The sequence below is a fragment of the Ornithodoros turicata genome, chromosome 9, assembly GCF_037126465.1.
Source record: "Ornithodoros turicata isolate Travis chromosome 9, ASM3712646v1, whole genome shotgun sequence".
NCBI lineage: Eukaryota > Metazoa > Arthropoda > Arachnida > Ixodida > Argasidae > Ornithodoros > Ornithodoros turicata.
The window spans coordinates 32203529-32228020 of record NC_088209.1 but is presented as its reverse complement, the minus strand read 5'-3'; the positions used below and the strand labels follow the sequence as shown (position 1 = coordinate 32228020).

Sequence of the window (24492 nt, the reverse complement as noted above, 5' to 3'; positions counted from 1 at the left end):
AAGAAGATAATGATAAACACACACACACTACTCTCCAACTTCCACATTTTTCTCCGTTTGTCTCTATCCTGAGACCACCTCCGTCTTCACTTTCTCACGGTCCACTGGTCACCTTTGTACTCCGCACCCGTGTCCTCATTCCGTCGCCATAACCCCCCCTTTTTATCCTTAATTCCTCGAACGTCACCAACAAGTGTTCTCGTTTCCTATGTATAAGCCCTTGGGCTCGCGTTGTTTCGCTTCTGATACCCCTGCTTTTGTATTTATGTTCTTGTGATTTTTATCTGTTGTTTGCATCCTTTCCATCAACCTGTTACCCTCTCATGCCAGAACTCCCCCTTCAACTGTATATATGTGCCTGTACCATGTTTACATTTTTGTAACCTGAAGAAGTGCAGTCTCGTGCACGAAAGTCTTGTTTACCATGTGTAAATAAATAAGTTGTTCCTACCGTTTAATATCACTCTTTAAATAAAATACCGTAAATAAATAAATAAATAAATGGGAGAAAAAAGGAGAGATTGAATTCATCAAACGACGAATTCGGCTACTCCCATAAACATACCATTCTATTACAAGAGGACGATTCGGGAAGACAGATTTGGAGTATCCTCGTAGGCACATTTGATGAGAGAGAGAGAGAGAGAGAGAGAAAAAGCAGTGGAAATGAAGAGAAACGTGCCGAAACCAAGCTCAAAACAGGAGCTTGACTCTTTCCTTTCTGCAGAATAAATACTTCTAGAGGGCTATATGCAGGACCAGATTGGTCGTAGACCTAACCGGGAAAGTTCTCATATGTTGGGAGATTTTTAAGGGGAGTATTCTGATTGGCGTACGTTGGTTCTGGCTGGTTGGCTTCGCTGTGTTGTTGTGTTTTGATTCATTCCGTTGTGTTATGTTCACAGCGTTTTGTTTCAAGTGAGTTGAGTTATGCGCATGTGTTAGGAAAATGTTTAAGGCGAGTGTTCTAATTGACATATATTGGCTTTGGCTGGCTGGCTTTGCTGTGGTGTTGTATATTTTGATTCATTGCGTCGTGTTATGTTAATAGCATTTTGTTTTAGTGAGCTGACTATATACTCATGTGTTAGGAAATTTTTTAAGGAAAGTGTTCTGATTGGCGTACATTGGATCTGGCTGGCTGGCTGGCTTTGCTGTGTTGTTGTATTGTGAATAATTCCGTTGTGTTTTGTTAGCAGCATTTTGTTGCAGGTGCGGTAAGTTATACTCATCTGTTGAAATTTTTTTAGGAGAGTGTTCCAATTGGCATGGCTTTGGCTGGCTGGCTGGCTTTGCTGTGTTGTTGTGTTGTGATTATTTCCGTTGTGTTATGTTAACAGTGTTTCAGGTGAGTTAAGTTATGCTCATGTGTTAGATAAATTTTCAAGTGGTATTTTGATTGGCGTACATTGGCTCTGGCTGGTTGGCTCCACTGCATTGTGGTGTTTTGATTCATTCCGTTGTGTTATGTCGAAAGCATTTTGTTTCAAGTGAGTTGAATTATGCTTATCTGTTAGGTAAATTTTTACAAGGAGTGGTTCGATTTACGTACATTGGGTCAGGCTGGCAGGCTGGCTGGCTTCGCTGTGTTGTTGTATTTTGATTCATTCCGTTCTGTTACGTTAACAGCATTTAGCTTGAGGTGAGTTGAGTTATGCTCATGTGTTAGGGAATTTTGTAGGGGGAATGTTCTGATTGGCGTACGCTGGCTCTGGCTGGCTCGCTTCGCTGTGTTGTTGTATTGTGATTCATTCCGTTCTGTTATGTTAAGAGCATTTTGTTTCAGGTGCGGTAAGTTATACTACTCATGTGTTGAAATTTTTAAGGAGAGTGTTTGAATTGGCATGGCTTTGGCTGGCTTGCTGTGTTGTTGTATTGTGATTCATTCCGTTGTGTTATGTTATCAGCATTTTGTTTCAGGTGCGGTAAGTTATACTCATGTGTTAGGAAAATGTTCTGATTGACGTACATTGGCTCTGGCAGGCTGGCTTTGCTGTGTTATTGTATTGTGATTAATTCGGTTGTGTTATGTTAACAGCATTTTGTTTCAGGTGCGGTAAGTTATACTCATGTGTTGAAATTTTTAAGGAGTGTGTTCCAATTGGTATGGCTTTGGCTGGCTGGCTGGCTTTGCTGTGTTGTTGATTTGTGATTCATTCCGTTGTGTTATGTTAACGGCATTTGTTTCAGGTGAGGTGAGTTGTACCTATTTGTTAGAAAAAAAACTTAAGAGAGTGTTCTGATCGGTATATTTTGGCTCTGCGTGACTGTCTTTGCTCTGTTGTTGTATTGCGATACATTACCTTGCCTTATGTTAACTACATTCCATTTTTTGCCGAACTAGATTATTCTCAGTTACTAGAGTTTTTTAAAGGGAGAACGGGAAGAGAATTAGAGAGGCAAGACGTAAGTACATCCCCCATTCGTTAATGAACCAATGTTTGTTAATGAATGATTATTTCATAGGGGGCAGGTGTGCTGCTGTTCTGGATCCAAGAACGCCAACCTTGGAGCTTGCAAACAGGTGCAGCTGTCACTTCAATCTTCAACCAATGTTGTCCAATGAAGTTGGACTCTACAATGACTGCGCTGCGTACGGACCTTAGTAAGTGTGAGATATATCTATAAACTGAAAAAAATAATGAATTTATTTTTGGGGCAAAAATGTATGATCCTCGGATACTACAGTTATAGGAAGGGGTCGATTTAGGGGTGGGGGGAGCGGTGTTCCGGATGTCCTGACCTACCCCTCAATTTCTGTCGTTACGTAGAGTTTTAACCGACCTATAGGTAGTGTAATAGCGTGCTGTCCAAAGCAGGCTCAGCGGGCAGGCTTGATCAGTATATAGGAGGCTACGCTTTGCTTCATTGAACGTAGCTATTATTCACGCACCAGCTCGCGTGGAGTAGTGGTTAGGGTGATCGCCTTCCACACCGAGACTGGGAAGTGACATGGGTTCGAATCCTGGCGCTGTCTGTGCTGTCTGAGGTTTTTCCCTGGGTTTTCCGGGCGACTTTACAGACAATTAAATGTCGCACAGTACCTCCTGCAGCCGGTCTACGGCGGCATACTAAACCCTCTTCTCCACTCCTTCCTGTTCTCTATCCACGTTTTGTACGCCTCCCATAGCCGCAGTTGCTTCGCGGTGCTGACGCGGAATTGAAAAAAGAATCACACTCAAAGAATAAAGGGAGTAAATTGGGAGTGGTTACAGTTTCTAGTCCTCTAATTTGAAGTTACTCCCCTTTTCTTTCCCTTTACTCCCACTGAAAATACAGTCAAACTCCTTTACAACGAAACTCAGGGGGCAGCAAAAAAGAAAAGAAAAAAAAAGTGCAGTAAAGGTATTTTCGTTAGAAAGGATGTCCATTATTGGACCTATAGGGCTCCAGCGGGACCGCAAAAAAAAATTCTGTAGTGGTATTTTCGTTAAAAAGGTGTTCGTTATAAAGGAATCTGACTGTAGTTCGTAAATTTCGCATAAACTTTCTCGCGTTTAGTTCTGAAAGGGACAAATGGTTGTGGAATGTATTTATCCCCCAAAAGGACTGAAATTGCTCTTTTCTTTTTATTTTTTTACTCTGAAAGTACAGGCACGAAGATTCACAAAATGTATGGTACCCAAACTTTGGAGTGCAAAGGGTCGCATTACGACGCTACTTCAGAATGCCTTGAACACTTATTTCTCATTGTGGGATAAGATAAGCAAAGTAGCACGCTAAGAGCACATCTCACAGCCGAGTCGTAAAGCTGCTTTGGCCGGCACCGGTAAAGCAGGGGCTTCCGGGCTCGCGGACAATATAATGGACGGGTAATGAAAAAGCCGTGTGACGGGGTGGATCTTATCGACAGGCGTCTTCCTCCACCGGAATTTCCGAAGCGGAAGTCGCGTGGGAGTTCACTTCACTCACTTTGTCCGCCACCAGGTGGGGAACGTGCTGCTACAGCTACAAGAAGGATAAGGACGTGGCGGGAGAAACTGAAATAATGAATGCATAGAGTGAGGCGCTCGTCGATACGTGAAGGAAGAGGAGAGCGAAGAGGAAGAGGGAAAGAAGGTAAATAAATAAATAAATTTATTCTTATGTTTAATGTCGCAGGCAGCTCACAGGTAGCTCACAGGAGTGAAGGCGCCTTACAAAAAGCAATTTTGCTTGTAGTACGTACGGTACGTGGCGCACGTTAGAAGTGCGCACGGATGGTCGAAATGATGTGAGCACGTGCCACTGCAGGTACAGGCGCACTCACCACATGCATAAAACTGCTCATTATTGCTACCATGTGGCTCGTACTGGCTTGAGAAGGAATGTCGGTATAGATCCCTTTGAAGTTGACCTAGTACGCGCGATACCCCCGAGCAGCACGCCGCCGCATGACAGGCAAATCGTTGGCAGTGACTTTCCCAGGATTTTCTTCTAGTGGGGGGTGTTGGAAATCTCTCTCTGTGTGTGTGTGGGAGGGGGGGGGTACAATGTACTTCATTTTTTATTGCTTTCAGTATCCGCAGAAGCTCCAAAAGTAAACTTTGTGGCTTAGAGTCGTGTTCAATCGCAACGATTTCATCGTACGCCGATCCCATAAAAATTTATTTTCCAGACATCGAGCAGAGTTAACGCTTCCATTGGTCGCAAACAAGACGAAAGTGCAAGACGCTGTTCACGCTTCCATGAACGCACTGAAACCGTCTGAGGGAGGCTTTTTTTCTTCTTTCTTTTATCCATCACCATCAACATCATCAGGCTTCTGATGATACGTGCAGGCCCTTCGGCCAACACCAGCTAGATAGAGAAAGCCGTCGTACTCGTCCACGTCACGTCACAACTAAGAGTCAGCCAATCAGGATCGTGTTTTCGATGGCAGTAGCCATTTACGAACGAGCTTTCAGAGGTCGTAGCTATGGGGACGAAGCACCGTCGTCCGCGAGTAGTGATTGAACGTCTCCGCGTGCTCAATGGGAAAACACACAAACGCACAAAACGGTCCCATATATTTCTCAAGACTGATTTTCTGGAAAGCATGTAGCGCTTTTTGTCTACAGATTCAGGTCTACAGGTTCCAAGTTAGCTGCAATCATTTCCGAGTTCTTGGATTCGCAGAACGGCGATTCGCGGTAGCAGACGAATTTTGACTTTATATATCACGTAGCGCAGGAGGGAGAGGAGGCAATAAGCAGGCCTTTTGTATCTAGGTGGCGTTGCTACGGCACGGGACCGCGAGCCTGTGCCCATACGTCATTGATTACGTAACGCCGCTGCGCAAAGCATGCTGGTGGGCATCATCGGCCAATCAGCTGACGCGTTTTTCACGTTTTTCGTGTCCAACACAGCAAAATATAACCTCGAACCGGTCTTCTCGTGACGTCACATGTTTGTAAACAGAGGGTCGTCCAAACATAACATGTAAACATGTAACGTAAATGAGGTAAACATGTAACACACGTAAGATGTAACATGTGACGTCACGAGAAGACCGGTTCGAGGTTATATTTTGCTGCGGCGGGAAAAGTGCGTCGGCTGATAGGCTGATAAGGCTGATAATGCCATCAGCATGCTTTGCGCGGCGGCGAAACGTAATCTAGACCTTGTCGCGTTACTCTCAAACCACTTGACCCCGTGCGCACCTTAGCCTCGCTCACAGCGACGACACAACAAGGGTGGACTGCCAAAATCGCTCTTCCTATCGGGATGAATACTGGCGGACGCCGTCTTCAATGAGTATGTCTGACGATAACGTAACATTCCATAGAACTAGTCATCCGGTAAGCATCTGACTAGCGTATCAACGTTCGAAAGATAAAGAAAAAAAAAAAAAGATTGCTTGCTTCTGCGCGTGCGATATGCACAGTTGTTCACGTGTGGAGTGCTGGCCGATGCGATATCTGTTCTGCACTGGTTCCCGAGCCAGAGAATATGAACCGGCACGAAATGAACACGTAAATGAACGAAAACACACGCGAGAAAATGTAGAACTCTGCTAACGGCAGTCCACACGTGCACAGTTTCTGTGACTACCACGGGGCGGCAGCACTAATGGCGGCGCCCATTCCTTTGTGAAAGTCATGGTGAAAGTGCACGAGCGAGGCAAACCTAAAAAGGCGGAGAAAGAGCGAAGCAGGCTGAAAGGTAACAGCGTTGGGTAGATAAGATAAGACACATTAGCACACGCATTGTTGGTCGACAGGACTGGTTATATCGGGTAACCTTGCGGCAGGGAATAGTAGTACGGCTGTAGAACGCGAAATCTTTTTTGTGTAGCATGAAGATTGACGATTACATTCGTGATTGAAGACGTAGCCCACTTGTGCTGTGACCATAGGGCGGCGCTACAGCAAAGAGACGTTCAAGCTATACTTCAGCAGTCACGAGGTAGAGCAAATTTGTAAGTAACTAAAAACGAAATGCATGAACGCGTGGTTGACTTTCTAATTAGTCACTGCTATTTTCCTGTAAACATCGAATACGAAGGGGGCATCACATCTAATTCCCTGCGTAAACAAGGTCCCGTTCCCCGGGTAGCTCATTTGCGAGGCGGGTGTCGAACCTAATACTAATCCCTCTCGCTCAACGTGAGCATCGCGAGGGTTTTCAAGTTTCTCACCAAGGGTCTGCTGAGGTTGCTAACAAACTGAGCTGGCATGTCCGAATGACAAAACTACATGTGTTGGCGTGGACGCGAGCAACTGATTTTGCAGAGAGCAAGAGAGCATTACACGCTAAAAAAGAACACAAAGAGCAATTTTAGTCATTTTTGAGACAGATACACGGAAGCTTGTGCGAAGTTTAGTCACTATTTATTCGGTAGAATTTCCACCGCAAGGAATCGAGGTATGTAAGAACATGTGGGGTTTCGAATGTAATGCTGTCATACTATAAAAAAAAAAAAAAAAAAAAAGAAACTTAACGAAATTTTAACGAAAGTTTCGTGGATAAAATATGCTTTTTTTTCCCCCTGTTCCATCTATGTGTGCGTTCTACTCTAACGACGTCGAGAAATATACATCTTCAGTAAACAACGGCTGCAAAAAAGAAAAAAAGAAAGAAAAGGGGGCTTTCACTGTCACACACTCTTCTGCTACAAGTATTTATGGACCCATAACAGGACCATTACACTGAGGCAAGGACAGTGAATCTCTGGCGCAACGGTGTCGTTATATTTTCCCCTAAAACCGCTGCCATGTTGCGTTTATGTCTTCAGTTTAGCAGCGAGATACATTTTCTGCGTCAGCATCAAGATGGAGCAATGCCACGCGATAAGGATACGCTTAGAGGAGGTTGATAGAAGGAATGTATGACATTGTTCCGCTGTTGTAAGAGGGTAAGGGAGCTGCTGCATTGATAAGGAAGATGCATGTAATTAGACATGTCAGTGACTTTGCGTGAGTGACGGTGTTTTCCTGTTATATGATTCCTAAACGAATCGTTGTTTGTTATGCTTAAAAGCTTTTAAAATCCTGTGCGTTAACTGGAAACGTTTTTGCTAGGATTAGTAAAAATGAATGAGTAAAAAGTGCTCGCTTGTACAGTAAAGTTGGGTATTTTTGTCTTTAGCGTGCTAGGCTACCTTGTGTGAAGTGCGCATTATGTTTTATTATATTAGTATAAACAAACATACTCGACCTATACACAATAATCAGTCTACATGTCCGTCTTTGACCATGTCTCGTAATAATGCGTAAGGCCCGGAAATTTTGCAGCGCACCTGTGTAACACTTAGCTGGCTTAACTTCTGCAGCAATGTAGCAAGGAAAACAATAGGCTACCAGTCTGCTACGATTTGCAGTCGCATGCAAGCAAACACACGTGGAACGCTCGAGTAATCTTGAATTCGAGGAAACCAGTTCAGAACGCGTGAACTGGGACTTGCTTCCTGCTGGCGACGTCAATATCCGGTCACATCACAATTCAGGCACTGTATTTTGTGGTGGAATGTGCTGGAATGCTGTTGACGTTATCCGTGGGAAGTGATCATCGTCTGCGTGTAGTACGAACAAAATCATCGTATGCTGCTTGCAAATTGCTCTATTTTGACTAAACGCGCCCCTATTTGTCTGGTGTTTCGTTGCGTGTCTATTTGATTTTAAGGCTGACACGCAACCATCAGTAGCGGCTTTATATTTGAACATACGAATATATATTTTCTGGCAAATAAAACATACAAATTGGAGGTCGTACTGAAACTTCACCAATTTGCAATCGCAGGACGAAATCATTTCGAGACCCTGGGTAGGGCCTTTCAGTCATCTACGGCCTCATTACCGACTGTAGTGCTTAGGGTAAATAATCTCCATGTGTCGATTGCTTGCTACAGGACACCAGCGTGCCCTGAAAGCAATTGGTTTCCTTTAACTACAAGTTACAGCACCTCTGCACGTGTAGTATCTCACTTGCTATGTATTCTGTCATATGTGTGTGTGTCTCATCATCCTTCATCGCCATACCACTCATATATTAAAAGGGGTTGGGACACTTTCATGCATGTTGTTCATTACATCATGGACGCATTGTACTGCTTTCCAGAATACTGAGGAAAAAAGAATTGTTCTTCTACGTGTCATACTTAGCGAGATACAAACTCTCGAACAGACTCCCGAGCGAAGCGTACACGTCACAGAGCTCAGAGCTGCGCCCATTCCCATTTGCAGCCGTAAGCACGTGACTTCTAATGCGCTGCCTCACTGGCGGCGGCGAGAGCTTGTGTCGTCAGAGCCACATGAGTTTCGGTATCCGCGGTGCCCATTTTCTCCGCTTCTGTTACCCTCTTCGCTGTGAAACTTTCAATGCAGGTTCAGAGAGAGAGAGAGAAATACATGATGACGATGATATGGTGATGACTGCACGACGCTGCAGAGAAACGTCTTTTACGTTGATCTGAGATAACCAGGGATAACCTGTCTCAACTCCTTTAATACACATGTACTGAGACCAGCTCCCGTGGCATCGTGGTTAAGATGAACACTTTCCACGCCGAGACTGGGAATTGACACGTGTTCGAATCCTGTCACCGGCTGTGCTGTCTGAGGTTTTCCCTGGGTTTTCGGAAGGCTTTCCAGACGAATGTAGGCACAGTTCCCCCTGAAGTCGGCACAGGACACATACTAACCCCCCTGTCCCCCACTCCTTTCTGCTGTCCTCTCTCCATCTGTCCACGTCTGTACGCCGCTCATAGCCACAGTTGCTTCGCGGCGCTAAGACGGAACTTAAAAAATATGCACTGAGGTAGGGTATCGCAGTTCCTGATGCCGTGAAACACCTCATCCTTTCGGCATGCATGTAGCTGTTGCTGTTAACCGGGGGCCTAGAGGCCGCCACCGTTACAGGAGTAGTATGTTGCCGAGTCCTCTAAAATGTAGGGATAATCGCTGGGACCTTGAGGGACACTGGCTGAACGAAATAAATAGAATTCGTTTGCAGAGCTCGCTTCGATGCTGATATAAACAGAACAGTGAGAGAATATTCTCAGAGAATGCACAGCATGTACGACTTGAGGATATAGCACTATACACATTGATAAGTTGTCGCTGTACAGCTGTTACAGATCACCTTCTTGTGGATCACGTGATAAGAAACTATTGCAAAGTCTTGATACAATGCTCAAAAGGCCCTTAGCTGGCAGAACGAACATGATCTTTTTCTTGAACCTCACACTATATATAACGCATGCCGGGTTACCCAGTCGTATGATAACCACAGCAAACAGGCGCCAACCACAGCGCAGCTTTTGCGATCTATTCCAATATAGGACATCTAGCGGTAAACGTTTCATTCGTTTATGATTTGCTGGAGAGGATGAATTTCTGCAGACAACAGCGACAAACTAAACCGCAGATCTATCTCAATGCGTCGTAAACCTAACGAGCATCTCAATTGCAGCTCTTGCTCGAGTTGGAACAAGCGTGGTAGGACCGTGCTGTGGCTGCCAGCTTTTGAATGGCATTAACTATAAAAATGCTACCCGACATGAGCCGCTCACAAAACTGTCGGAGAACGCACGAGACACATTTGAATGCGTCCAGAGACGAGGCGCAACTGACGACGGCTCCAGCTGACGTGCTCAGCGCTTCCACGTGACGGAGAAGGCCCAATCAGCTCGCGGAGCGCAGCCTGATTCGGTCTTCTCCGTCACGTGCCGCGCTGTACACGGGCACCACAGTCACCCCGCTACGACGCCGGCTTTTCTTCAAGATGCGGCTATAGTGCTAACGCTTTAAAACAGCAATGATTTAGATCCATTTTTATTGCTTCAGAAAATTCCTCGGATTACGAACACGCCTACGAAACCCGAAGCGCGTCGCTCTGCCGAGTTTCATCGTCGCAAGCTGCGTAAACACTGCGCACGCTGAAACAATCCAAGACTATACGAGACAATACATATTCTCTATAAAAACAATATATATTCTCTGTCTTCAAGACTGAACCAGAAAAGATGAAACTGAAGGAGAGAAAAAATGATTGAATGTTCCGGCGGGCTCCTTCGCACGTCCTACTGCCTATCACGTTTGTTGCATTTTGCGCGTATCATTGTAAGTTTTCGTCTCGTAACTGTGTGTTGCTTTACTGTACGGCTTCCCTACTGCACTTCATGCTACTTGGTTCCTAGAGAGGTGGCGTGGATAGCTAGCACACGGGCAGTTCACAACCAAAAGATGCATCTACCAGTATAGATATGATAGCCGTCACCAAGTCTACTCACTATTACGGAGCAGAGTAGATATAAACACATCAACTTACGCTGAACCTAAGACAAAAAGATGCTATAGAAAAACAAAAAACAAAAAAAAAACTATGCATTTTTTGTTGACGCGGTACGACCTACTGTGTAAGATTTAACAGTTAACTGCAAATTAGCTTTGTTATTCCTTTCGCGCCGCAAATGTACGGAGGAAAATCGCTTATCAGTAGTAGGTTGATATAGATTTTTCACCAATGCTTGTATGGAATATTTTAGCTCATATAGACCAGCTGCTGCTCTTTCTCATAAAACCAAACGAACAAGGAGGGACTTGTAAGATATATAAAAGTGAAAATATTTATGCACACGTACGAATAGACAGCTTCTATGAAAAGACTTTGCCTAGTGCTTACGTCTGGACTTGACCGCTTCCCTTACTTGTGCGAGTGAGGGAGTTAATTGTGTTCCACCTGATGTAATTTCCACGATTTATCCGCAGAGAAACGGGTATAATATAAAATTTTGGCGCATAATACCTCCCCTAACATCTACTTCAGATTCCCGGCACTGTTTTTATTTGTTTTATCCCCATTACAAACCCCAAGGTTTATCTTTGCGAAATCCTGTAAATCCAAGAGAAACAACAAATAGTGCGTCATGGCACGCTGAGCACGTTGCATGACGCTGCTGACGATTCATAACGCGATTGCAACTCCCCTCCTCTGGGACGAGGAAGGCAACAGACAAGTGAGTCTTAGTAGATCGTAAAACGATCATGATAAGCCAATCGGGCTATAGACCTAGTCGCGTTACTCTCAAACCACCAGTCTCCGTGCGCTCCTTAGCCTCGTTCCCAGCGACGACACAACAGGGGTGGACTGCCAAAATCGCTCTTCCCATTGGGATGAACACTGGTGACCGCCGTCTTCAAAAGAGAGTTTTTTGGAAATCGTAAGCGCGCTCCGATTCCCGACTCCGTATCGGTGTCAGTCAATCAGATATCAGCAACATGATGTCAGCCACCCCAAAGGAATCAGGCAATTGGCTTACCATGTTTTCGGATACGGTGTCGTGAAACTTCTACATTTTCCTAAAACTCGAGTTTTAGGAAAATGTAGAAGTTTGATGATACCGTATCCGTTAGGGATCCCTAACGACTATGACTGACGGTAACGTCACATTCTATATATTGCTAGTCATCCGGTAAACATCAGACTAGCGTATCAACGTTCGAAAGATCAAGGAAAAAGAAGATTGCTTGGTTCCCGAGCGGGAGAAAATGAGCGGCCACGAAATGAACACAAACGGACACGACAACGTATTAAAACATATACACGGGAAAATGAAGGAACTCGGAAAACGGCAGGCCACACGTGCACAGTTCCTATGACTACCACGGGGTGGCAGCACTAATGGCGTCGCCCATTCCTTGAATCGCGTTTTTGTATATACCTCCGAAGTGGATGACATCACATTGCTCAGCTAGGATTTGACAACTTCCTTTATCGTATCCTTCACGTAGGGTTCTTCCACCGCGCCGAAACTCGGAAACGAAATATCTAACGACGTAAAGTGTTTTCTTTCTTTTTCGTCTCCGTTTGCTTCAATGGTGGGAAGCCTGACGGGTCAATGGAGTTGACAAGGCAGGTCTGAGGAAGGCAGTATATGGAAATAGCCGCATATAGAGAAGCGAGAAAAGAAAGGTTTGAAAAGAAACTCGAGGAAGTGTCTCGCAGGCGCATTTCCTCTCCCTCCGTTCTTTCACTGCTTGATAGGCGACTGGCTTTCTTTTGAAGCCTTATCCTCAACGTCATGCAGTACGTCATGCAGCTTGATAACAACCGCAGAACGAAAGTAAATTGAAATATAACATATGCACTTAAGGCAACCGCAATGCTAAAGTTAGCAGCTGGAATTCCCACGCAGTAAGAAACCGGTGCAAAGCTTGGTGAACATTAGGTTGGTTCTATTATACCTGTGCCGTACGGGTAGAACAAATGACATTACCGTCTAATGCCATTGGGGTCCCGAATGGCATTATCCCCGAAGGTCGTGGTTCAGGTCAGTTTGCAGTGACATAATATGCCGCGATGTCGATGCCGCCACTGCCGTCGATGATGCGCTTTTGTCAGTGAACATTTCAAGCAGCTCCAGCGTTTCCGTCATTAAAGAACACTCTTGTAGCCTCAAGAAATAATCTTGTCCTGCACGGTACAAAGTGGTATTATGCGAATAAAATTGTTGCTCTACGTGCGCAGGGTAATGTGAGCCAGAGTAGACATTTCATCGTCGAATGAGTTACGGCGATCTCATTAAGCAGAAACCGTCATTTAGACAAATGTCATTAAATATTTACGTGTGACACCGCACGAATGACGTTAAGACTTAGGAGGTTAAGCACTTAATAGACATTTTATGTACATCGGAAGGTTCTCACGATAACAGTTTCGAAAACATCACAAGCCAATCGCCCTGCTTCTTTGCAGCGGGTGACATAGCATTGCTAAGCTTGGATTGGATTGGATTGGCTTTATCGTATCGTTTCTATAGAGTTCTTCGGACGCACCGTTCGCGTCTCAGCGCCAGCATTATGCTCGTCATTTGCAGCTTCGAGGGCATGTTAAACGCATTAGTTTGTGGGCCCGAATCCTATAGCACAGTCCGTCTGGAATTTTTCGTTGGGTTTGGACGCGCCAAAAACATAGAATAACTACAATAATAATAATAGAAAACACTCTTCCTCCATATTTTGTTACAGCATTGTCCTTCAGATACCACACAACGTAAACAAAACTGCAATGAAACTCAATTTCTGAAACATATTACTATCACCCGTACTTTTCCCTTCCGTTTGCTCTCCTCCAACGTTTCTTCCAACGATGGCGAACCGCGCGAACAGCTAGCTCCTCATCCGCTCCCTTCGAATGGTCGCTTTGGGACAGGTCTTTATTTTGTGAAGATCAAACTTGCTTTTCCCGCCTTTTCACTGCAGGATACTACATAACGTTTGTGGCGTGTTATGAATAATGCATGATTCCGCTTTGGCGGACTCTGATATCCACCGTGCAAATCAGACATGATAAATGAGGTTGCTTTTCTCCCTCGTTGTTCATGTCTAGAAAATACAGACATCAAGTATATAGGCAAGGCAGGCATGCTCTCAAAACTAAGCCGCATTTGCGCTGTTGTACTTGTCGTTTCGTCTTTTCGTACGAGGTTGAGTGCTTGCAAGATTTAAGTCTTCAAGACGTCGGCTTAAGTATGGGTATGTAAGGTTCCTGCGTGCGAAATCATCACGTATATAGTAATCAGATATGATATGGTCTCGGGAATCCCTGATTTTAGGCATGCTACAGTCTTGTTGCACGTATAAAAACATGAATAACTACATTAGTTTCGTTATACCATACGACATACGACCATACGTCGTTCGACCATATGAGGATTGTACGTCGCAATTATACTGTCTTATTATCTCATATTAAGAAAGAAACTTCCTTAGCAAATAAATGCCTCGCGAAAACACTGTATATAGCTCAGTGTTCCTTCACTCAACTCCGCCGTTCCGACAGGTGATACCAAGACAGTCCCCGACGTCTAGTCTTCACCCTTGCTCATTCAGTTGCAGATGTACTGCTTGCAACATACTTGTATGGAAACAACAGCCCGTGGCCTACCTGTCCCCTATCGGCGGTGTCGCGCGCAAAGGACCTATACCCAGAGTTCGAGGTAACTCGTTACAAGTAACTCGTTACTGTAACTAAGTTCCTTTTTTTGGTAACTTGTAACTTAACTCGGTACTTTTGCGCCGTGGTAACTTTCAGAGGAACTCGTTCCTTTTTCAGGTAACTTTGCCAAAGTAACTTAAGTTAAGTTCCAAGTTACTTTTAACTCGCTTTTCACTCACGTCCACATATTTTCTTGTTTTCTGTCCCGTTGTTTCATAGCATTTTTTCCCATAAAACGTGATATTCAATCAAAGACAGTATTTTATTCAGGAAAAGAATCGCTGCCATTGAAATGAAGCTGAACCATTGTGCGCTCACAGGGAGTAAGATGCATTGCGTTCGAATAGGCCTCTACTAGAGAAACGTCGTCATGACATTGGTAGACAGACTGAAATCGAAACAAATCGGAAGGGCAGGGCTCGGTTCCACGAACTGGCACTTGTTCGCTACCTCCCATTGAAAGAAAAGCAGGACCGAGGGTCCCGTCTCTTTAAGGGACCATATCGTAATCCCCTCAAGACCGTGGCTTTCGAGGGCGACGTTGTTCACCTCTAGCTATCGAGCGTAGTTCAATTCTACCGAATTTTTGGCGCTGAAGAACACTATGAGGTCATTTGTTTATAAACAGGGAGAGGTCTATTGTTGGACATAAACGAAAACGATCTAAGCGTGTTGCACTCCTCCGCAGACAACTCAAGATCTAACTCAACTGCTCACGCGCGCTGCACCTGCGTAATGCTATTTTGTGTCCGAAATAACTTGGAAGTAACTCGTTCTTTTTTATAAGTAACTCAGTAACTGCGAGTTACATTTCAGGCTGACGAACTTCGTTATTAACTTAGTTACATTTTCCACACGGTAACTTAACTTGTAACGAGTTCTTTTTGACCGGTAACTTCTCATTCTATGCCTATACCGACCTATACCATTATCGCCTCCGAGGGGAGGCCGTGTTTCACGCAACGCCACCAACCGGGAATGCTCATCTGTGGTACTCAAGGGTACCCCATGCTAGCAGACGACGCCCACGTATCACAGACATAGCTGGGCGAACTCACTCATGAGGGCCCCCATGAGTGCCCCTCACCCTCACCTCACGCCTTTGAGGTGAGGGTGAGTGAGGGCAAGTCCGCGATCAGGCCATCCGTGAGTGCACTCATGAGGTCCTTACCGTCATGAGGTCTCCTGTGAGTGCACTCATGAGGTTTTGCCCCTCATGAGACCTCCTGTGAGTGCACTAATGAGGTTTTGCCCCTCATATGAGACCTCCTGTGAGTGCACTCATGAGGTCTGAGGGGCGCCAGGTCTGTGTGAGTGAAGTCACTAGTGAGGCCTGAGGGGTGTGAGGTTAGTATGAGTGCATTCAGAAATGAGGTTAAATGACGCTTACGAGACGTGGGCATGGTTCCAGCGATCCAGCTACCGGCAGGGTGCACTTTAAAGGGCTGGTGTGCACGTATTTAGCAATTTCGTCTACGTCGCGCTGGGAACACAGCCAAGCCTCCTGAACTGACGAATTAGTTGGTGATATCGTTCCAGCGACCTAACTACACGCAGTGTGACTTTAAAGGGCTGGTCTGCCCGTTTTTAGCAGTTTCGTATAGGTCGCCCTGGGAACAGTGCAAAGCGTCTTGGCTGACTGATTACTTGGTGACATGGTTCCAGCCACCCAACTACCGGCAGGGTGCACTTTAAAGGGCTGGTGTGCCCGTTTATAGCAATTTCGTCCACGTCGCCCTGGGAACACAGCCACGTGTCCTGAGTTGACTGATGACTTGGTGATATGGTTCCAGCGACCCAACTCCAGGCATGGTGCACTTTAAAGGGCTCGTGTGCACGTTTTTAGCAATTTCGTCTATGCCGCGCTGGGAACACAGCAAAGCGTCCTGATCTGACTGATGACTTGGTGATATGGGTCCACTGACCCAACTACAGGCAGGGTGCACTTTGAAGGGCTGGTGTGCACGTTTTTACCAATTTCGTGTACGTCGCGCTGAGAACACAGCCAAGTGTCCTGGGCTTTGCTGTGTTCCCAGCGCGACATAGACGAAATTGCTAAAAACCGGCACACCTACCCTTTAAAGTGCACGCTTTCGGTAGTTGCGTCGCGGGAACCATACCACGAAGTAATCAGTCAGCTCAGGAGGCTTTGCTATGTTCCCAGCGCAAAGTAGACGAAAATTGCTAAAAACGGGCACACCAGCCTTTTAAAGTGCACCCTGCCCTGCCCGTATATGGGTCAATGGAAGACCCTCAGGACTTGCGTTTGTGAGTGCCGTGAGGGTGAGGGCAAGTGAGGGCATGTGCCCGTGAGGGCCATGAGGGTGAGGGCGAGTGAGGGCATGTGCTCATGAGGGCCGTGAGGGTGAGGGCGATGAGGGCCTGTGCTCGTGAGGGCGGTGAGGGTGAGGGCGATTGAGGGCATGTGTCTGTGAGGGCCGTGGGGGTGAGGGCGAGTGAGGGCATGTGCCCGTGAGGGCGGTGAGGGTGAGGGCGAGTGAGGGCATGTGCCCATGAGGGCGGTGAGGGTGAGGGCGAGTGAGGGCCTATGCTCGTGAGGGCGGTGAGGGTGAAAGCGAGTAAGGGCATGTGCCCGTGAGGGCCGTGAGGGTGAGGACGAGTGAGGTTTCACCAAAATGCCCACCTATGATCACAGATGATCTCTCCCGGTTGGTGGCGCTGTGTGAAACGCGGCCTCCCCTCGGAGGCGATAATGGTATGGGTCCTTCGCGCGCGACACCGCCGATAGGGGACAGGTGGGCCAGGGGCTGGAGATTCCAGACAAGTATGTCGCAAGCAGTACGTCCAAAAAATATTTTAAAGAGCTCTCCGAAACTTTTTTGTTTAGATACAGCCTTTCATAAACGACATCTTCTGTCTGCTGGAAGCATACCGACAAACAATGATCAACATCACTCTCTCGATCTCTCTCTCTTAGTTCAATGCACTCTCTCGATACAATTAAATGGAATACACAGGTGCTCTGTCTCGACTTTCGAGACGATCATGGGATGCACTGATAAAATTTGATTAAATGTGCCATGAACGTCGTTTAAAAGCAATTAGTCATTACATCCATTTTCTTTTTAATACAGTTACAAGTCATTGGACACTACTGCTGAAACACCCCGAAATACGACGTTAGGAAACCATGCAAGTTCCACTATTAAAAATCGTCATCGCAGAATCAAAAGTAAATGTCTGTCTGGGTCATGGTGGTAGTGGTGGTGGTGGTGATGATGGAACTGCCTGCCGTAGTCGGGCACGCTCAGGCGGAGGTCACAACTATCGCAGGTGGGGGGGGGGGACCTTACATCCTGGGCCGACTTCACGGGTCGTACACTCTTACAACAAAACTTCACCGCATAAGACGCACCCAGCCAACCATCCCGAATAACCATCGTTCTCTGCCCTGATTTGTTCGAAATGGAAGGCGAATGTCCTTTTATGACACTTATGCAACTATGTTAATTGTCACAAAAAGGCGCACGCCTCGACCTTTTTACGGATCAGTCGCGATAACGGCGTCGTTCTTTGCAGTGGCCGTCATTTAGCGTGTTGTGTGGCGAATATTCGTTTTACGGGCACTCAAGTCGAAACCAGCATCTGCGCCTGCTCCTTCAAAAAGGCAAACGCGCTCTCCTTTTTATCCCCCCTGTGTCCGCGCTTTGTAAGAGCAGTAGGAATCGAACAAGATGTAATCGTGAAAGATTGAAATTTGGCTGTCGTCGAAAAAGACAGACTGCGACGGGTATCGAACCACACACCTCTCGATTGCCGGTGGAGGGCACTAACCACTACGCTACGCTGGCACGGCTTCTCGGCGACTGGCCAAGGCGCCTCATTCAACGAACGCGGGACACGCAATCACTCCCTTCATATTCTCCCCCACATGTTTCTCTCTCTCTCTCTCTCTCTCTCTCTCTCACACACACACACACACACACACACATACATACATACATACATTCACGCCGAGACTGGGAGACGACACGGGTTCGAATCCTGTCACCGGCTGTGCTGTGTGAGGCTGTCCCTGCTTTTTCCAAAGACTTTCAAGACGAATGTCGGCCCAGTTCCCCCTGATGTCTGCCCAGGACGCATACTAACCCTCCTCTGTCCTCCACTCTTTCCTGCTGTCCTCTCTCCGCCTGTCCACGTCTGTACGCCGCTCATAGCCAGAGTTGCTTCGCAGCGCAAACACGTAATTAAAAAAACATACACATACACACATACATACACATGCATATACATACACACACACACACACACACGCACACACGCACACTTGCACACTTGCACACATACACACATACACATTTGCACACATACACACTTGCACACATACACGCTTGCACACATACACGCTTGCACACATACACACATACACACTTGCACACACACAAATACACACATACACACTTGCACACACACAAATACACACATACACACTTGCACACGTACATCTCTTGCCGCTTCCTGTGTTATATGTACGCGCGCGCGTACACATACAACACAGGAAGAGGCAGCCTCAGGACAGCCACTTTCCAAAATATAATCACGCTCCTCACACAGAGAACACGGAACATGTCCCTAAGTAGCCGCCGCCTGCCCTAATTTCCCCAAAGAGAGCCAATTTCATTTGCCTGTGTAGTCACACGACTGATCTTCCTAGCTATTTGTTGTAACACATTCGTACGACGGCAGCTACTGCTTATTCTGCCTCCCTTTCCTTCATAGCGCGGGTTTGGGCAACATGGATAGTGTGACCAGGAACCGCATTACCAGCGGCGTCGATACAACGATTGGATTTGGTCCGGAAGCGTTATTGCTCCGCGCTTCCTGGCGGCACGCACCGGGGAACTGCGGAGAGTCCTATATAGCGAGTGGAGGCTCCCTTGAGACAGATGACTCGGAGATGTGCCGAGGCAACGGAATAAGACCCCACAAGAGAATAAGCACAGCAGAATAAGTAGTAGCGTTGGGCAGTTAGTCAGTACGCTTTCCTTAAAACAAAAAGCAAAGAAACGTCCACACGGCCGTATGCCTCTCATAACTATTACCTCCAAATGTATTGTTTATCCGTGGAAGTTTAATTTTCCAAATACTGTAAATGTACTTTCATTTGTGATGTATTAATTTTCGCGAATGGCGCATTCAGTCATTTGCGAAGTTATTCGCGCGTATATTTAATTTCGCGATTCCAGGGCTATTTCCTTTCACAGGGATTAACGTCAAGCTCTGTTCGCAAGTACAATTTTTCGGGAGTTTTCAGCGGGCGCGAAATTCACGAAAATTAATACATCGCGAATGAAAATACGTTTACTGTATTCGGCCGCTTAATTTCGGGTGTCAGGGCCGTTTCCCCTTGTTTTTGGTGCACGTTTGGCAAATTGTCGATACCTTTAGTCGTGCTTACTGTAGTGCCTTTACTTTATTTGTAGATGTAAAGGTAAACAGTTGATTTTGCACCATAAACCGTCAAAGCATCATCGTTACGCAATCTCTTCAAGGCTAGCATATCTTCTTTCACATGAGGCTTTCGTGAGAAATTGGCTTTTGAACTACCAACTCATGAACTAAGTCCAATTGACGGGTCAACGCTCACATCAGGGAAGCCCGAAGAGTGCATAAAAATGTAACCATGCAAGCTTCGGATTAGAACGACACGGCTATAAACCACATTCTTACATACAGAAATAGTTTTCGCAAGCGTGTCACACACGAAGAACAAAGAGAGTGCCATACGAAGCTCGACAATTCACTGAAGGGTGGTCCAGCCGCAATAAATCTAGTTCTCACATCTGGAGCAACGAGCAGTGTCTCGACAAGTTACTCCCTTCGTGACTTTCTTACAACCTCATTAATTTCCTTTCTTGAAGAACACGAGGGAGGAAGTAGCAACGGTAAGAAAATCGTTAACTTTCCTCCTGACTGACTGCGGAGAAAGATCGTAACAAGTGGTGGAGAGATACCTCTTTCTTTTTCTTTTTGTGGTGGTGGTGGTGGTGGGGGATCATGTGCTAACATCTCCTGGAGGCCTCGTGGTAGATGGCGTAGCTAATGGGAGGAGAAGGAGACGATCCAGCTGCCACGTTCATGTGCCGATAGCCACACGAGACGAAATGCGCGGGGGTCGAGTTGAGAAATAGCCTACGGGAGCTTTTCCTTGTTTTTTGCCCTGGGTAAATGTCAGCACACTTCCCTGTGAAGTCCACCCAGGACGCACGGTCCCCCAAGCAACACCGCCGCGGCTACCCCGGCGACACCGCTGCTTCACCCTTTCACTGTTTACAAACAGACGGCACAACCGGAAGTTGCCTAGGGTTCCCAGCGTCAGCGGCTGCGTGTGGCGATCATGCACAGAGAATCATAGAAGGTTGTATCCATCCCACAGCTTTGAACAAATTTCACAAGTGCCGCACAGGCAGCATCCCTCGTGTTCGGTGCCCAAAGTCCCAACACCTTCACTATATCGAAGACCCTGCTGTCTAGTCGAGCAAGTGTAGCTCTCACTATAGCTCTTTGAGATGCATACTTATAGTGCAGTGCATTATAATATGCTCACTATCCTCCACCGTTGCACAAACCGAACAATTCGATGAGTCGGCTCTTCCGACTTTATGAAGAAAATGATGGCCATGAGGCACATTCAACGGACACCGGTATAAAAAAACGTCTGAACAGAGCGCGGTTGACGAACTAGCGGACATAGCACACCTATCTTCAACACTACATCCGGTGATATACTCAAAGTCAGATGTTACATCTTCATTAAGGCGAATGTCGCAGGGAATGTGCAGACAGCGATGGCTGCAGTTGCAGAGTGATTCGTCGCTGCTACATCGCATACATCCTGAGCTGAAGTTCTGTGTTTCGTCGACATATTATTGTTTTTGTACCCTCTATATACCTTCTTGCATATATTCCATGTTTTAGCTACACTCATAACGCTGACAGAAATGAAGGTGAGCGCTCGCGTACAATGCGGTCGTACCAAGTACCTGGTTGGATAGAATTAGTACCACACTGCCCTAGGCGAGCCGAAGCCCGTAATCCTCCTAACTGCGGGAATAATTCCCGAGAAAAACATTCGTAACGAAACGTGACGTCAATCCTCCGCATTAGTTCGCTGTATCTGCGACTAATAACTTCTCTGCTGGCTGATAAATTGGTTCCTCCCCGGAAAGTTTCTACACTAGAGGAATGCAAGTGCGGCGAATAAGTTATGCGGCACGGTAACCTGATCTCACGAAGTGCAAGATGGCAAGTTAATGAGACTGAGACGGTACCATCGCTCACAAGCTGCAGACGCGAATACGAAAGGGAAAACTGCGCGTAGAAGACAGCAAAGGCGAAGAATCCCGACGCTGGCCTAGATGCAGGGTTGAAAAAAAATCCGGCTATTTTTAAAAAGATTCTCTCCAGTGGGCTTTTTTGTATTGTGTATGGGCCTTCGTTGTATTCACCCAAAAAAGGTCGTCAGTCACTTTTGTGAACAGATCACTATTTGCGCAGTCACAATGTATTCTCTCGCGTGATACCTGTAGCTTACGAATATTTTGTGAAATATGGAAACCCTGGTCATACACTGTGTTTTAGATCCCAGGCAAATATGACGGCTGAGCCCTAGAAGGTCCCCGAAGAGCTCTCGAATTTTTGTTCAACAGTGCACTGGGAAGCATGGGCCCTGTAAGAGCTTGTTTGTTGTTGTTGTTATTTTTTTTTTGCTCAGTTGTATGTCTTTTGATTCGCAACATGCCCTTTTTGTGCAAGCCAAACATTCCACTAGATCAGTACTTATTTGTTGTTGTTGTTGTTGTGCAAGGATGCTCGCTGTTTCTTGACCCGCAGCAGCCAAAACCGAAAAAAAAAAAAAGAACGGTGGGGTCTTTCACTGGTCCTGTAATGTTGTGATTCCCCTTCTATGTTTCATGAGCCTCTCCCTCACTATTCATCCACTCACTTGCCCTCTAAAATATGCACGACAAACACACACACACACACACACACACACACACACACACACACACACACACACACACACGCGCGCGCGCGCGCGCGCGCGGACAGACAGAGACAGGCAGACAGACACAAACAAAAACACTCACACGTACGTGGAAAGAGAAATAACTTCGCGCCTTCTTTGCAATGAAGCGGAAAGGAAATTTACAATATACGCTCGGGCAGAGTTCTCGTTCCAGTGCGGTTATCAAAATGCCCCCCATAAATAAATGCTCAGCTCCGCATTTTATTTCGCGTCTTCATCCTCGAAATGCCCTTAGATTAGATTGGATTAGAAGGAAAATGCTCTTAGAAACCTGAGCAGAAATAAAGCGCTTCTCACTAAATATAGCAGTAAGATATAGTGCTCCGTAGGGAGCACTAAAAACGAGAAAAATTACATCATACACATTGCATCTGACTCTGGCTGAGCGAAAAGAGTTGTTACCGGATCCTTTCTATTTCCTCACATTTTTTTTTCTTTTCATTTTGTTTCGCTCTGTCTGAAACGCATCAAGGAAAAAGAAGCGTAACTTTATCCCTTTGAGAAAACGAAGCTTGCTTGAAAAGAGAAATAGGATCTATATTGGCTTTGCAATGTGTACACTCACATAAATGCTCATAGTTCTCAGACTTCAACTGTTGCGCTTGAGATGCATACAGTTCAGACTTCCCGATACCCTTTGTGCAGTCTTGAGAAATAACTGTGGATATGCTTTGCGAGAGGAGAGTTAGATCTGTCACTCGCTACACTGATACTCGCAACACAATGCCAGGTTTTTGTCAGTTACAATCGATTTCTCGCTTTGTGTTCTGAGTTGAATCGCTGTACAGTATATTGAAATATGACGTCGAGATGAATGTTTAGGTACCGTGAAATTAAATTGACACTGTCGATTCACACCCCTGATTTTTATTGATACTTTTTACTACTTCACTCGGCCTCACTGCTTGGCGCCCGGTGCTCCTGCCCTCTGCCGGGGTACACGAATTTTTCGGATAGTATCGGACATCTCGGCGGTATGTAGCGTTAGAAAGGCGTCTTTCATGTATTTCATCATTTAATTTTACTTGCCTGTCGTTAGGATGGTTTTATTTTGAAATAGTTTCTTCATTCGTTACTATAGAGCGGCGACTTGTAGCCATAGATGGCTTTGCGCCATAAAAATGTGAATCATCACCAATAACAAAAAATCAAATTTTTTGTTCGGCTTAATTTTTCTTGTTTTCAGAGAGCCGCATTGTGAGACGGTGATTCATTTTATGCTTTCGCATGACAAAAGTAATGTGGTGGGAAGCCAGAAAATAAAATCTAAGTTCATCGCCGTTCCTTTGCATCAACATTCATTTTATTGTTCTCTTCTCTCTCTCTTTTTATTCAGATTCCTCATGAAGCCGCAATGACATGAATATATCACGTCACGAAGAAGCTTTCGCTACAAAAGCTTATCGCATCAGTACAGGTGAAGAGCACTAGCAGAAACATCACGGACTGCAAGGTAATTGCTGATCATATCCCACCAGCGGCATTATTTATTTATTCATTTAAAAAAATAAAAATTAAATTTGAAAAATTAGGGTTAATGCGTTAGCATTATCGCGTTAAATCAGGGTTAAGGCGTCCCGCTCGTTGGTGGTAGCCAAGGTCGTGCTGAGGACTGGGAGGTGGTGGGTTCGAATCCTACCATCGGCTGCGTTGTCTGAAGTTTTTTTCTGGGTTTTCCGAAAACTTTCCAGGCTAATGTCGGCACAGTTCCCCCTGAAGTCGGCCCAGGACGCATACTGACCCCCCATGTCCCCCACTCTTTCATTCTGTCCTCTCTCCATCTGTCCACATCTGTACACCGCTCATAGCCATGGTATAAAAAAGAATATCATATCTACTTCGCAGTTTCTATCCTCGCTCACCCTGCACGACTCTTATCCTCTCCACCCTTGCTAACGTACGCTGTCAACCTACCGCGTCAACATCATCAGGGGCGGCGCAACGTCTTGAATTGGGAAGCCCAGATTCCAACCTGCACCTCTTTCCATCCCGCCACCACCAATTCATGCCCGAGTCCCAAAAATTTGAGGCAGTCGGAATGACAA

General features: G+C 45.9%; 1 long non-coding RNA gene across 1 annotated transcript; it reads left to right on the top strand.

Annotated features, from left to right (window-relative positions):
• Positions 1-2297: 2297 nt before the first annotated feature.
• LOC135367900 (uncharacterized) lies at positions 2298-23899 on the top strand. The gene is made up of 4 exons (XR_010414574.1): positions 2298-2406; positions 2467-2605; positions 3928-4059; positions 23784-23899. It is a non-coding gene; the product is annotated as an uncharacterized LOC135367900 (long non-coding RNA).
• The last annotated feature ends 593 nt before the right edge of the window (positions 23900-24492 follow it).